The following is a 15,915-nucleotide window of genomic DNA, read 5'->3' on the forward strand; positions in this document are numbered from 1 at the left end:
TGCTTGAAAATTTTTATAATAAAAAGCTGAAGGAAAAGCCTTTAAATTCTTCTCATTGCCCCCCCCCCAGCCATGCAAATTACCTCTTTCTCCGCTTCCCTAATAGTGAATATTTGCCAACAGCTTTATCACATTGTATCATAATTATGTGCTTGGAAACTTTCTCACATAAATTGTGCAAACCATGGTATTGTACACAGTAGGCATTCAGCAACTGCTGATTTGCCTGAACAAATGTCCTCCCTTGTGAGGTGGTACTTGAGGAGAAACAAGCCACAGAATAGGAAGGCACCAGAATCACCACGCGCGGCCAGTTATTGCTTCGTCCTCCATGACAAGATGCAGATGAGCACAGGAGAGTCCTCGTGGTGTGCAAGAAAGAAAGATAATCAATTGCTGTTTACTGAATGAGAGAATATAATTTAAAACTCAGGAAGTCTAGCTCCGGGACTGCTCTATAATTAGCTAGCTCTGTGACCCTGTGTATTTCCTAACCTCTCTGTGCTTTAGTTTCTCTCACTGGTTAACAGGGAGTAGTTATGTCTGTCTTACCTAACAAACAGGGGAAAGTACTTCAAAGTGCTCTGAGACCTTTGCCCTGACCAGTGAAGAATCCTGAGTCACTAGGGCTGGGGGGCCGGGTGGGGGGAGATGCTTCGCTTCCATGAAGGGTGGGAATTTCCACAGAGCTGGAAGTAATGTGGCTGGGCCTCATCTTGTCCCACCCCCGCTTTCCCTTTCCTCTGACCAAGTGATGACTGCTGGGAAACGGACAACACTGGGAATCTTAAAATAGAGCAGCAAATATCCACGGCTCACAGGCCAGGGCTCATTGCACCATCAGCCGGCCCGCTCAGTATACACACGGGCTCATGTGGCCTCCGGCCCTCTGCTCCGGAAAAACCAAGGCCATGGAAAAAGTAACGCAGGCCTTTCAGAGAAGAGCCAGCATCCAAGAATGCAGTGTTTGGGTTGGCTGCCCATCTGCAGCCCTCGGGAGAGATGCTCTGCTCTGATGCTCCGGTAGGCTCCGAGGCCTGGTCTCCCCGAAGAAGTGCCTTTTCCTGGAAGAAGTGGCAGTCCCACTGGCCCTAGCACACTGGGTAGAGGTGTGTATTTGGAGGGGTGGGGGGTCCCATGACTCAATGGTTTTAGAGAAACCTGACTTCCCAGGGAGTGCTTATAAAACAAAACATGATGGTACCAAGTGCCCCAAAGTGGAGACCCTCCATAAAGCCGGGGCCCAGCAGATCCAAAATGCCAGTTTGGTAAAATTACAGGCTGACTCTAGGGTCGGGTCACTGCCAAGTATGAGGTTTGAAGCTCCCGAAATCCAGAAACAACTGCTACTCCTCTGAACTTCTAAGCCCACCCATTCACAAGCACTCCATGCCCAGCAGCCCTTGCTCTCATTAGCTGGTTTAATTCCCCCAGTTCTACAGTGGGCAGGCGCCACTGTCTCCCTGCTGTGCTCACACACACACACACACACACGCATGCACACAGAGGCCCACAGCCTCACCAGGCCAGGCCGGATCCTGACCACCACACTGTGCCAAGCAGCTTCTGGGGGCGGCCAGTGGAGGGGCATGGCAAGGAGGGCAGCTGAGGCCCGTCAGGAGCTCGCATTCTGGAAGAGAAGACAGATAATGGGCAAGTACCAAATTGGCAAAATGTTACAAAGGATGGTTAATGACGTGAAGGAAACAGAGTGTGAAAAGGAGAACTACTTTGAGTAAGAAGGTTTGGGAAGGGTACTGATCAAGTTTCTGTTGCTAAGGGCAGAAATGGACTTTCTCTAACTGAAAGAGAAAACAAACAAAACAAACTCTGGTAAGGAGTTTGAGCGGGATGGGCCACCGATTTTTTCAGGGTATCTAAGAATACAGACAAGAACAAAGGGAAACTTGGTAGCCAAAAATCCCTCCCCCAAACCACTTTGATGAGGGCCCGATGGGTGCCACAGCTGAAGCTAGACACCTCGGCCTACTCTACAATAACACAGGAACTCCCCAGACAGCCCTGTGGCTCTGACACCCGGAAATCAGATGCAGCAGCCACAGACAACCACAAAGCGGATTCTCCATCACCCCATTTCTTTGCATCACCAGCTCCTGACTCAAGGTCGCGGGAGGGTGTGGGGGGGTCTGTCTGCCACCTCATACTTCTGACATAGAGTTCAGACCATGGGCACTGTTCCCACTCTGCTGAGCACGCAAACCTGGATGTAGGATAGCTTGGGGTAGGAAGTAAAGGGTATTGATAATCCATCCACTCTCATTGACGCAACACACACTCACACACACACACACACACACACACACACGCACGCACATTCAACCCAGTTTGGCTGATGTAGCCTCTTCTCCTACCCCCAATAGAATTTCAGTCTCTCTTGCAGTAAAACTAATAGCTACTAATTTTGAGCGCCTATTAGCTGCAAATCCTTCACAGACACCATACCTACCTCCTTGTAAGGTAATGACGCTCTCCATTTTCAGATGCAGAATCTAAGGCTACTGAAGGTCAGGACTTTTGTCCTGGCTCTCTGCACTAAGTGGCAGAGTCCAAATTTGAACTCAGATTCTTTATGCTCTCAGGAGCACAAGGTCCCTCCCAAGGGAGGGCTTGGCAGGAAGGGCCGGTAGATTACCGGCAATGAAGTGATCCCTAACTCCCCTGGAATCCTGGCCATGATACACAGGAAAAAGGATAGCCCAGTCCATATGGGTTTAGGCCAAAGATTCTACAGCCCCTACCCAGTTAATTGCCCTGATGCCCTGACCACTGCAGCTGTCCCTGCCTCCTGGGTAAGTGAGCTCCAGGAGCCTGCTGAGCCTGCCTGATAAGCCTTCATAAAGGCTCTTGGGAGTCTGCCCTTTGGGTTCACACTGCTACAGACAGGGCTTGCTGGACAGCAAACACAAGACCCCTGACACTGCCCAAGAGTTGCGTGAGTGTGAATCCATTCCACGCTCAAGAGCTTGCCCCATCATTCCAGAAAGTGTTGATCAGCGAGCTGCTCTTCTGCTCCCATTGACAACGGGGCACTTCAGCTGACAGTTCCATTGCTCCCCCTCTTCCCTACTTTTCTCAGTGAGCAGATTCATACACCCATATTTAAATGTACCACTGTTCATAGAGTCCCAAGGGACATGATTTCATAGAGTGAAAAAAATTGCATTGGACAAGAAAGATCATTCCTTTTGTGAATTGTGAATTGAATTTTTTTCTTCTTTGTTTTTTGTTGTTGTTGTTTTGTGGTGCTGGGGATTGAACTCAGGGCCTTGTGTATGCGAGGTAAGCATACCAACTGAGCTATATCCCCAGCCCTCTTGTTTTTTCAGTCACGTTGCATGTATAGGCTTAGCCATCTAGTAAAAAATCAGTCCTTTAAAACAGGGAATTTGGTCCTAGAGAGTGGAGAGAGATAGAGAGAGGCAGGGAGAATGAGCATGGACTTCTGGAACTTTCTATTAGTGGTTACTTGTGGGCTACCCAGACAACCTTTTAGGACTCAGTTTCTCTCTTTGCAATATAGAGCATAGAGTCTTTTGTATATTTCACGAGGCTGCTGTGAGATCTTAACGAGGCTCTCTTTAAGGCTTCTTGGGGATCAGTACAGGTATTATTAGAATGCAATCTGCAGACTCTGGCCTCCAGTATGATGAAGAGGTTGCTGCCATCACTTGCTAAGTGCTCTCCCCTGGGCCAGCTTTCTGTCTACCAGAAGTGCCAGTACCTGAGTCACTCGTAGCAAGGAGGGCTGGCATTGCATCATTCACGCTTTTTCCAAGGCCTCAGCAACCAGACAAGCATAAAGTGAAGAGGCTGAAGATTGCCCCTGCTGCCGCTGCCGGAATCTACGCAGAAGTGTTTTCCCTGTGGCAGCAGACAGCTGCTGTTTTAGGTGTGAATCAAACATGCAAACCCCTGGAGATTTGTCTTTCGCTTCTCTGAGACACAATTTAGCAGAACTGCTGAAAATATGGTGACACATTGCCTCAGCACTGGGACTCTGAGGGAGATGGAGGAGGGGAGGGAGGGCTCCTTCATACCAGGGCTCAGGAGAGTGTCCAGTCCTATCACCATCCCCCTGGGTGCCTCCCTGCCCAGACTCCATCTCGTATCCACCCCACCTTTCTGGAACCATCAGACAGATCCTGCCCCAGATAGCTGAACCAGTCCATGTGTGCATGCATGTGAATATTCGTGCCCACATGTGTGTGATTCCCGAACTGAACGACTGAAATTCTCTCCAAACACATCAGCAATTTCAACTGCATTTGTTTGGTTTTTCTGTTGGAGGGGTGGTGATGCCCTCAACCATGCACAACTTCAATGGAAAGAAAGGTTCGGTGGCCTCCTCCAATGATGGATGCAGGGAAGACCAAGACTACAGAGGTGGTTTGCAGCCAGGGAGCTACAGAAGCCTACCCAGTTTGGGGCCTGGGAATTTCTTTCATGTCGTCATTATTTGATACACTTGGACTTAGCTTATTCACAAATGTGCATATGAATCTCAGCCCACAACTGCTATTTTCTTTATTTCCCTTGGTTACCCTAAGTTTTTAATCAGGGCACTCTAAGTTCTCCATCATTCCACAGACTGCTACAAAGGCAATGAATAAATTAAACAAGAAATCAGACTTTTACAAAATACCTCTCTATGAATGGAACAGGGTCATGAGGCTTTTATATAAAGCCGAGACACAGAGGAGCAGGCATGAGTGGCCCCCTGGTCTTTGGCCTTCCCTCCACACAGGTTTCTGCTCCGACAGTCAATCCCCATCCAAAACTCCTTCAGGCCCAGGGGCTGTCTGCCGCTTCATTCCTTCTCTTGGTCATTAGGAGTCTTTTGCAGCAATGTCTTCGGGTTGTCATTTGTCCTTCCAACCATTCTTCTCTGGGCTTGTGCTGGTCTCCCAGGGACACTTCTAGAAATTAGGTCCCTCTGTTTTGACAACCTGGAAACTCTCCACACCTTCCCATCACAGCCCCTGGGACATCTCTTTTCAATGAAGAGCTCAGAAATCTCTGCAATCGTTCGCTCCGGAGAAGAGACTAACGTTTGGGGTTCCCTGTGGAAAAAAACAGCTGGTTGCCCCCAAACACCTCAAACTCACACAGAGCTTCCAACATGTTCCAATGTCAGGTTCTTAAATAAGAGTGAATGACCAAGAATCACCAGACCTTAGAGCAAAGCCTCAAGCTTGAAAGAAAGGGGTGAAAACCAACCTAAATGCAGGGAGCAGGAAAATAAAAGGTAAACAAACTGGGCTGGGATGTCGTTCAATAGTAGGGCACTTGACCAGCATGCACAAGACCCTGGGTTCCATCCTCAGCATGGTAAAAACTAAAAGGCAAATGAAATATAACAAAACTAAACTTATCCTCAGGAAAAAAAAATAGGACAAAATATTGCATCTATGAAACAAGAAGAGAATTTTGTTTTCTAAGGAACCAGAAAAAAATTATGAGCTCTTGGAAATTAAAAATATAATACCAACAAAAATCAACTAATATGTTCAAAGGTAATTTTGGAGAAATCCTACAGGAAGTTGGAAAAAAAGATAAAGGAAGGGACAATAGGAAAGAATAAATAAAATTATAGGACAAAGCCAAGAAGTCTCGTTTCTATAGGAATGCTAGGAAGAAAAAACAAAGTGCAAGAAATTATTAAAGAAATGATACAAGCAAACTGTCCCCAAGATGCCAGTCTCCAGACTGACAAAGACTACCACTACCAAGAGCTCACATTGCATATAAAATTCCTGCCTCGTAATAAATTCATAACCCTGGGATGCACAGGGGAAGTGGAACAGGCCACAAGCTAGGGACAGGAAACAGATGATGCGGAAATCAGAAGACAAAACATATTAACACCCCCCCAAGTTCTTCAAATGATCGTCAACCTGGAATTCTGTGCCACCCAAATCAAGAGCCAGCAGAGAATAAAGAATTTTGGTCTGAAATGTCTCGAAAAAATATACCATGCACCCTTTCTTAGCTACTCTGAAAAATATATTCTGTTGAAGTAAAGACCATGAAACAAGAAGACTGAGATGGAAGAGAGGATCAGCAGACAAGAGACAGACCAGAGGAAAGGGCAAGAAAACAGCTAAACAGCATATGGGGTCCGAGGGCTCCAGGGAGACATCTGAGAGAGGAAATGTTCATCTGACAGGCTGACAATGTGGCAATATTATTGAGCAGTGTTTCACTGAGCGTGGGAGCATGTGGGAGGACTTAGGTATGGACAGAAAACTAAACAAAGAAAAAAGAGGCAATTATTAACTCCAGGAAAAACAAAATAATTGTGCAAGAAGGGATTTGTAAATTAGAATGTATTATTTGGCTTAATAGTAAATAATATTTATACAACTGTTGTTTCAGGGGAAAAAAAAAAACATGGTGCAGGAAAACTGGGTGCTAAAGATAGAGGTGGAGAAACCCAAGAAAGAGGCAGACAGATCCAGGATTGCATGGTGTGATGAATTAGGGACTTACAGACAAAAGTGTACCAGCAAAACAGGATTCCCACACTCCGAGGCAGGAGGAAGGGGTTTAAATACTAAGCAATACCAAGGTGCACCACAGCCAACTGGAATGTACCTGGGCTTTCTCAAAAACTATTACTAGGGCCTGAGGTTGCAGCTCAGTGGTAGAGCCCTTGTCTTGCATGTCTGAGGCATTGGATTCGGTCCTCAGCACCACATAAGAATAAAATAAGTAAAATAAAGGTATTGTGTCCATCTACAACTAAAAAAATATTTTTAAAAATATTATTATGCCAAATGTCAGTTAAGAAACAGTTAGGGGAGTCCCTAGGGTCCCTAGTGTTGCATGGAAGTATAATCTGGCTCCAGGTCCAGGACAGAGCAGCTTCTCTGGCTGGTGATGGATTTGGACTATGGGATGGATGAAAGGGCGGACAGAAAAGGTGAGGTCCTGGGCTACAAGGGAGCTCATTCAATCTAGAAGAGCTCAGGCTGCCGTGGGAGAAGGGCAACACAGGAGAGGGTAGAGAGGACCAATTGCCATGGCAACAGGAAAGTCTTCCTTTGCCACTGAGGCAAAGGGGAATTGGAGGGGGAGGGAGCCAAGCAGGGTGCAGGGACAGGCCAAGCAAATGGAGACCTTTGCCAACCATCAGTTGTGTCCTTTCCAGCCCATCGTACACTAGGCAGCAAAATTCTAAGTGAGGAAATACAAGATTCACTTCTCAAGGACCCAGCTGTGGAGGTGAGTCACAGAATTATGAAGTGTTTTCATTGTGCTCCTGTGGGTAGGTGTGGCTGAGGTGTCCCCATCAGCAGGTGAAAGCTGCAAGTCCCTTCCTCCAGCAGGCAAATACCAGACACCGCAGCCGGCTGGAACCCTGAGAAAGCTCCAGGGAGGAGGTGGACTGCCGGGTGTCGGTCAGCCACTGAAAGGCTCAGGGGTCACTCCAGCTGAACTGGGCTGATTGGGCTGCATGAAATAACCACACAAGAGACACAGATACCTTTTTCTTTGGGGTCACTGTGACGGCTCCTCTGACCTTAAGGGTCTGCAGGAAGAGAGAGAGTGAGAGCACGCGCTGACCCCTTCTATTGAGGAGAAGTTATTCAAATGAGGCAAGGGGCCAGGTTTCAGGGGGCTGAGTCTATCTTAATGATGCCCACTGTCATCAGGTTGACTGACACCTGGTAGGCCACACCCAAGGACAGAGTAAGAGAAGGGGACACACACCACACACAAGGCACTTCCATGGAAGATTCTATCCTAATCAGGGCAAGGGGTTATATTACAAAGGAACAGGTGAGCGTAGCTCCACTCTCGGGGCTGTAGCAAGACACACCCATGCATGAGACACCGACCCTCGGACCCAAGAAGGGTGGGGAAAGCTCTGCCACATTTCTGCGACTGAGCACCTCAGCACCCAGCTGGGGAGTAAGACCCAGTCACGTGCAAGGTTGGTCTCCCACAGTGGACCTTGGAGTATGGACAGGATTTAGACATTTAAGGGGTGATCTTTGAAATATCCAGCAGCTAGATATTATTCGTTGATATAGTTCCACTCTCAGTCCTAACCCAGAGCATGCAGAAGACTTTTTACTTAATCGAATTGGATTCCAGGTATAGGGAATGGTATAAATAATGGCCAGGGATGGAAAAGGGTGTGGTTGTATATGAGTAGAAGCCACCGGTAGTGATCCTGTTTAATAAGAAGGCACGAAAGGAATCAACCAATGAAAAGACGGGTTGGAGGAGGACGTTGAGGCCAGCACTGTAACTTAGGTAAAAGTGATAAAGTGATAAAGCTGACATTCTCATCACCAGATGTCTGACTCCTATGTCAAAGGGGCTAGAACTCAGGAAGTGGGTAGAAAATAGAAGTGTGAGTTATTGGTTCCTTCCAACACTTCCAATAACTGACCCGAGAGCTTCCTCACCAGTACAGTGGAGTTGATGGTAATGGCTGTCTCACAGGGTTTGGTGAAGATCACAAAAGATAGGATGCTAGAGTTTCAGTAAATGTTCGCTCCCTTGACTTCCATTTTTTGAAGTCCTCTTCTTCAAGCGCATCCCTATGAGGGCAAGCTCTCCATCACTCTGTGGGTCTAGCACGTACCTGGATGTTCTGTCAGGGCTGAAAAGGTAGAAATGACTGTCGAAGGAACTCCCAGCTACTGACTTAATTTCTGCCCATATTTTTAAAAACAGGTTTTAACAGATAATCAGCATGCAACACACTGGATATTAAGTGGTAAGTTCAATAAGTTTTGACCTAAGTAAACCTCGGTGGAATCATCACAATCAGAACAGTGAGCATGCTCATAGTCTCCCATGCTGTTCTGGAATCTCTGCCTCCTTTTCCCAACTCCCAGCCTCAGGCAACCACTGGTCTGCTTTCTGTCACTAAGGATTAGTTTGCATTTTTTTAGAATGGAACCATACACAACTCTCTCTCTCTCTCTCTCTCTCTCTCTCTCTCTCTCTCTCTCTCTCTCTCTCTCTCTCTCCCTCCCTCCCTCCCTCCCTCCCTCCCTCCTCTCTCTCTCTCATCTGTTGGCCCGGGTTTTTGAAGAATGGTCAGCAGTCATCATGAAATAGTACATGCATGCTGACCTTAGATTGGAGAGGCCAGGGCCATTGTTCTTTGGGCAGTAGCCTGTGACTTTAAACAGGTCATGTGGCACTGTGCCTCACATGAGTCAGTTAGGGAATAATAATGTCTGCACTACTTCACAGATTCATTTGTGGTGGAAAAACTTCATAAAGTCTAATACTAAAAAAATGTAGAATACATCTGCCTGTGTAAGTAGTCAGATGATATTTGGTAATAGTAACCTATTATTTTTTCCTACCTAAAAAAAAAAATTTGTTTTCCTTCCTCCATTCAAGTAATTCCTGTGTTTTCCTGTGAAACAGATACCCTCCATTCAAGTAAATAACTAACTCTGTTAGCTTATTTTGCCCCAGGAAGTATTGTATGGAGTGGAAAAACATAAATGGCCTGCAGATATTCCTGGCTTTGGACTCCCTAAACCCCAACCCTTGAGAAGGATCCAGGTTTGCAGGAAAGCAAGAGGGGTGTGTGCTTCTCACACAGGGTGTTTTAGGGACTGGAGGGAGAGTGAGGGGAATCCTCTCTACAGGCTCTCAAACAGTCCCTGTCAGCACCCCTCACCCACCTCTTGCTCCCTCTCCTACCTGAGCCTCTGCGGGACTCTCCCGACCTGCCTCTTGTTGATGGAACAACCCCCCCACCCCCACCCCTCTCCTTCTGGGCTCAAGGTCGGCTTCCGTCCTCTGTCACTCCCAGCTGCTTTCTGTCTCCGTGTAATACAGATCTTATCTAGTTTCACTGAGCTCAAGTTTGTTTTGCCCACTTTTTATTTGTTATTTGTTCTACTAGTTATTTGTGGGTTGTTTTTCAGAGAAAAGAGTAGAGGAAAGGGCTTGAGCCGACTTCTTGAAAATGGATAGTAGGGATTCCTCTTCCCTAACATGTTTATTAGGCTTTTCTAAGAGCATGTCTTTAGGTTCGCAGCAAAATTGAGCAAAAGGTATAGATTTCCCATCTACTCCCTTCCCCCACCAATGACAGCCTCCCCGCTTATCAACATCTCCACCAGAGTGGTACAGGCATTGACCATCCTACGTTGGCCCACCATTACCATCCAGAGTCCATAGCTTACATTAGGGTCTGCTCTTGATGTCATGCATTCTGTGGGTTTGGACGATGTACAGTGTCATGCAGCCCCATTACAGGGTCCTACGAGTCATTTCATAGCCTTAAAAATCTCCTGTGCCCTGCCTCTTCACCCTTCCTCCCTACAACCCCTGTAAAGTGCTGACCCCTTCACTATGGCCACGATTTTGCCTTTCCAGAATATCACTGCCTAATATTGAGTGTCTGCTTTGTAGACAGCAAAATGCTCAGATTTTAACAGCATTAGCCCAACGAGTTATAGGAATGCATCCACCCACATAACCCACATCACTAGGGATATATGGAATGTTCCCAACACCCCACATGTCCCCTTGGGCCCCTCCCTCAGTTTCCTGCTGACCTTCCATCCCACCCCACTCCACTCCCAACCAGGCATCTACTTTTCTCATTTTTTTTTAAGGCCATAGATTAGTTTGCTTGGTCTAGAATTTCACGCAAATGGAATCATGCAGAATGTGGTCTTTGGGGTCTGGCTTCTTTCACCCAGCACGCTTTGGCTATTCATCCATGTTGGAGCATTGATCAGTAGAACATTCCCATTGATCAGTAGTACATCCGTAGTAATTATCTGGGTTGTTTCAAAGTCTTTCCTCTGTGAATAAAGCCGCTGTGAACATTTGCATACACGTCTTTGTGGACATGTTTTCAAGCCTGTGAGTGAAGTCTCTGGGTCACAGTGGAGCAATACATCGAGCTTTATAAGAAACTACAAAGCTGTTTTCTAAAGTGCTGTGTACCTTTTTGCACTCACACCAGCACTGTGTAAGAATTTCAGGCCTGCCACATCTTTGCCAACCCCGTTTGTGATCAGGATGTTCATTTTACACCTTCTGCTGGGCTTTTAATGGAATCTCACTGAGGGTTTTGGTGTTGTTTTTCCAAATGCTCCCAGTCCCTAGGAGAGCTTCTCAGAGCTCCGAGCAGGGGTCTCTCAGCACTACTTTTGGCTGTCATTTATACTCCAGAAATGCAGCTGTTTATGGGTAAGCAAAACCCGGTACAGGGCTTCAGGACAGTAATGTGGGTTTGCGTGTTTACAGAGGGTAGTAACTGACCCAGTGGGAGACTGCTCCCTGGAAAAGAGAAATATTAATACGTCACTTGTGGATTTAGAAAAGAGGTCTCTGAGGCCAGAAGTGGAAAATTATGTAAGCATTGACATCTATGGAATCTAGCTGTGTCCCCATAGCTTCAATGCTGTAGATAAAAATAATTTGGAGGCTGAGGATGGATATGAGAAAAGTTTCATAACTAAAAAGAAAAATGCACTGGGGGTTGCTATGGTTTGGGAGAGTGTCCTCAAAAGGTCTCTGTGTTAAAGGCTTGGTCTCAAGCATGGTGCTACCAGTAGAACCTCAGAGAGGCAGGGCCCAGTGGGGGGTCCTTAGGTCACTGGATTGCAGGATCCTGGCCTCTCGGTCTTTCTCCTTTGCTTCCTGGCTTGTGATGCAAGTGGTTTTGCTCCTCCACAGGATCCCACCCTGTTATGTTTCCCCAACCAGAGGCCCAAAGAATGAGGCCACCCAATCTTGGACTGGAAGCTTTAGAATCATGAGCCTAAACAAGCCTTTTCTCTTTATAAATTAATAACCTCAGATATTTCATTATAGCAATGAAAAGTTGACTGATATACAGGGATCTGGGGAACTGGTAAGGGCAAAAAGCTCTTTCAGCCAGGCGCAATGGCTCACATTTGTAATCCTAGCAGCTTGGGAGGCTGAGGCAGTTCACAAGTTCACAAGTTCAAAACCAGCCTCAGCAATGGCAAGGTGCTAAGCAGCAGCTCAGTGAGACCCTGTCTCTAAACAAAATACAAAATAGGGCTGGGATGTAGCTCCTTGATCTGGTGCCCCTGAGTTCAGTCCCCAGTACCAAAAAAAAAAAAAAAAAAAAAAGTTCTTTCAGATTCTGGCACCACTATTTATAGAACAAACTTTGACAACTGGTTTGATTTGCATTTCCCTAGTGAATGATTACGGGTCAGTTTTAAAATTTAGTTTATTGGGCATTTATGTACATTATTTTATAAAGTATCTGTTCAAGCCTTTTGATCAATGTTTTGATCAATACAAGACTATTATCAGGTGTATGTGATGCTAATATCTTTTCCCAATCTGGCTTCCTTATTTGTTTTAAAAGTGTCATTTTATGGGCTGGGGATGTGGCTCAAGCGGTAGCGCGCTCGTCTGGCATGCGTGCGGCCCGGGTTCGATCCTCAGCACCACATACCAACAAAGATGTTGTGTCCGCCGAAAACTAAAAAATAAATATTAAAAAAAGTGTCATTTTATGATCAGAAGCTTTCAATTTTGATGTAGTCTAATTGATCATCTTTTTCCTTTTATACTTTGTGCTTTTTTGCATCTTAAAAATTCTTTGCCCATCCCCAGGCCACGAAAGCATCCTCCTGTGTTCTTCTAGAAGCCTTATGGAAATGAGTGCTTTCTGAACTGGCCTCTGAGAAAGCCTCACAGGGCCCTGAGGAGAAAGGGTGAGCCCCAGCCGCAGCACCTCCAGCCCCTTTCATTTCCAGCTCAACTGAAGCCCCCTCTTCGTTTCATTTTAACTAAAATTTCATTCAACAAAACAACTTCCACTCTCTCTTTTTTTTTATCCACTCCACTAAACGATAAATTCCGTGAAGACAGGAACCACGCTTATATCATGTTCCTTTCTACCGTCAGCTAGGCCTGGGCATGTGGTGAACACTTAGTAAAAACAATTTTAATTGAAATAAATCAAACCGAATTTGGACTTGGAAGAGGAACTGTTTTCAATTTAGCCAATTCTTACATAAGACGTCTTCCTGAGAGTCCAATCTGGGTCAGGCTTCCAGTGGAGTGGGAGCCGAGGCCTCGCCTGCAGCCTCCATAGGAAGGGGTAATAAAAGCATCACCTTACACTTACGTAACCTTCGCTATTTATAAAGCACTTTCATATATCTTACCTCAAAAAAAAAAAATAGTTCCTATAGGTAAAAGGCCTTTGCCTGCTCACAAAGACAAGCAAGTACCCGAGAATGATCTGAGAGATGAGGAGAGGGAGAGGCAGCCCACATTTTGAACTAGGACAGAATTCTTGCCCCTCCAGTGCCGAGCAGGGCACCCAAAGGTGCCTTAATAAATCTCCCTTCCCCACAGATTCAGACCAATGTTTGAAGCCTCACCAAGCTTTACCTCTCAGGGTGACGCTTCCGCCCCATTACACCTGGGCAGACATCAGACCCCCGGCCTTCCCTCTAGTGGGCCAGGATTGGCAGCATGAAAAGGTCAGTAATGGCAGGGACATTTCCACCTAGGAAGCCGAGGGTCTCCAAAGGGCACCCTCCCAAGTCTCATAACTGCCTGGTCAGATTCCACAGAGGCCACACACACACACACACACACACACACACACACACACTGCCCACTGAGTTAGACAGGCAGGTGCCACTTGAGCTCAAAGGCAGCTGAACTTCCTGTCTGTGACAGCAGGCAGCACCCACCTCCATCAGCCGCCTCCACCCCCACTCTTGGTTTCCCCGCCCGTGGTTTCATTATGTATCTCTGGGTAACCCCATCTGACCCCCGCAAAAAAAATGACCTCAAGTCTCTTTCTTACGCAGGAAATGAATATTTGGAGATACACAATGATTAGATCCTATGGGCTTTTTTTTAAGTATTAGAAACTTATCAGTGCCTAGCACATAATAGTCACTCAGTCTGTTTTGGAAATAACTAGCAGATTTCAGCCCAGGCTTCCTGTCTGTCTCACAGAACCAGACTGAATCACGCAATCGGGCCTGGCTAAGTCACTTTTGGGGGAAAGGGGAGGCATCTTTCTAGGGTCAAGCCGAACCATAAAATCACCAACACATCCTAACTTCCCCCCCAACTTCCATCCCCATTAGAGTCCCCAGATGCTTTTCACTGGCTCCTTTTACCTTCTGGGCCAGCTTTGGTGGTCTCCCTCCCTTGGTTCCAGTGCTAAGACCTGTAGTATCTTGTCCAGTGTGTATGGGGATTGGGGAGCATGGGTGGGAATCAGGAAACCACCCCCAGCCCTGTGACAAATGTCGCCTGTCTGTCTCACCAAGGATCAGTGTTGAGACTCAAAATGATCCTTTTTGGCCAAGTTTGGGTTAGACCACTTTGCCTCTACCTGAAGCATATCATTCCCTGGGAGAGAAAATGGAGCTCTGGAGAAGAAGAGGAAGTAGGATTCAGATGCAGCAGACCTGTCTTGAAAGTCCATTCTTCTTCTCTCTCTCTCTCTCTCTCTCTCTCTATATATATATATATATATATATATATATATATATATATATATATATATTTTTTTAAGTTACATCATATGGATGCAGAAAGCAGGGCTAAGCTAGGCATGGTGGTGCACACCTATAATCCCAGAGTCTTTGGAGGTTGAGGCAGGAGGATCACAAGTTCAAAGCCAGTACGAGCAACTTAGTGAGGCATTCAGCAACTCAGCAAGACCTTGCTCTAAAAAATATATAAAAAATGGAGATGTGGCTCAGTGGTTAAGCACCCCTGGGTTCAATCCTCAGTACCGAAAAAAAAAAAAGAAGAAGAAGAAGAAGGAGGAGGAGGAGGAGGAGGAGGAGGAGAAGGAGGAGAAAGAGGCAGGGCTCAACCTGTGAATAAGTAAGAAAGTCAAGATTCTAACCTATGCTTTACAATTCCCAGTCCAAGGTTCTTTCCATTAAACCACAAATGCTGTCCCAGGTGTGTATTAGACAGTTTTTTGCTGCTATGATCAAAATATCTGATAAGAACAACTTAAAGGAAGAAAAGGTTTTTTTGGCTCATAGTTTCAGAGGTGCAGTCCCTGGTTTGATGACTCCTTGCTTTGGGCATGAGGTGAGGCAGGACATCGCAGCAGAAGGCTGAGACAGAAGAAGGCTGCTCATCTTTATGGCAGCCTGGAAGGGGCCATGGACCGACATGGTCCATGCCCTCAGGGACCCACTTCCTCCAGTCCTGCCCCACCTGCCTACGGTAATCACCCAGTTAGTCCATCCAAATTATTAATTCTTCATGGATTCATCCACTAATGAGGCTACCGCTCCCACAATCCAATTCGCTTCTGAACATGCCCTCATTGCAATACATGAAATTTGGGGGAAAACTAAAATCCAAACCATAACAAGGTGAAATCCTAGGCCACCTGCTCCAGCCTTCTCCTAGACTATTACAGGTCACACCAGTCTCTTTACCTGCTAAACACCAACAGGATGGCCACGCGTCTATTTCACCTGGGAGTGGACCTTCAGAAGGCCTGGAAGCTCCCCAGGCCCAAGAGTTGTGCCTTGTTCTTCTCATCTCCTGACAAAATGCAGGGCTTATAAGAAAATAGTCCACAGGGCACTTAACAGTCTCAGAACTTCTCATATACACTGTCTCTTTAACTCTGTGTAACATGAGAAACTATTTGCTCTGGGAAGAGAAGGAAATGGAAGGAGGTGAGTGATTTAGGGTTTAACTCTACAGTGTCAAAGCACTAAGAATCCTGAGTTGGGGCACCAAGGCAAAGTCCCTGCCTGACTGGGAGGATGGAGAGATGAATTTATTTCTTCAACACCTCCAGGTGAAAGAAGGTGCCTTTGTTGGTAGTGGTGCATATTATCTAATTTAAAGTAGTCCTGCAATCCCTATGATCGTATTTTTAATGGAGCTCAGTGCACAAAGCCCATTAAT

The 15,915-nt window shown here is 46.2% G+C and overlaps 2 long non-coding RNA genes across 2 annotated transcripts; one reads left to right on the plus strand and one right to left on the minus strand.

Annotated features, from left to right (window-relative positions):
- The first annotated feature begins 856 nt into the window (after nt 1-856).
- On the plus strand, nt 857-12,804 carry LOC124075912 (uncharacterized). Its single transcript, XR_006846210.2, has 4 exons — nt 857-1,109; nt 7,172-7,245; nt 8,710-8,752; nt 12,613-12,804. It is a non-coding gene; the product is annotated as an uncharacterized LOC124075912 (long non-coding RNA).
- On the minus strand, nt 12,203-15,609 carry LOC124075913 (uncharacterized). The gene is made up of 2 exons (XR_006846211.2): nt 15,435-15,609; nt 12,203-12,478 (listed from the first exon to the last, which is right to left on the minus strand). It is a non-coding gene; the product is annotated as an uncharacterized LOC124075913 (long non-coding RNA).
- Between the last annotated feature and the right edge of the window lie 306 nt (nt 15,610-15,915).

The sequence above is a fragment of the Marmota monax genome, unplaced genomic scaffold (genome assembly GCF_021218885.2).
Source record: "Marmota monax isolate L192 unplaced genomic scaffold, Marmota_monax_Labrador192_F-V1.1 WCK01_AAM20220418_F8-fsc00209, whole genome shotgun sequence".
NCBI classification, from domain to species: domain Eukaryota; kingdom Metazoa; phylum Chordata; class Mammalia; order Rodentia; family Sciuridae; genus Marmota; species Marmota monax.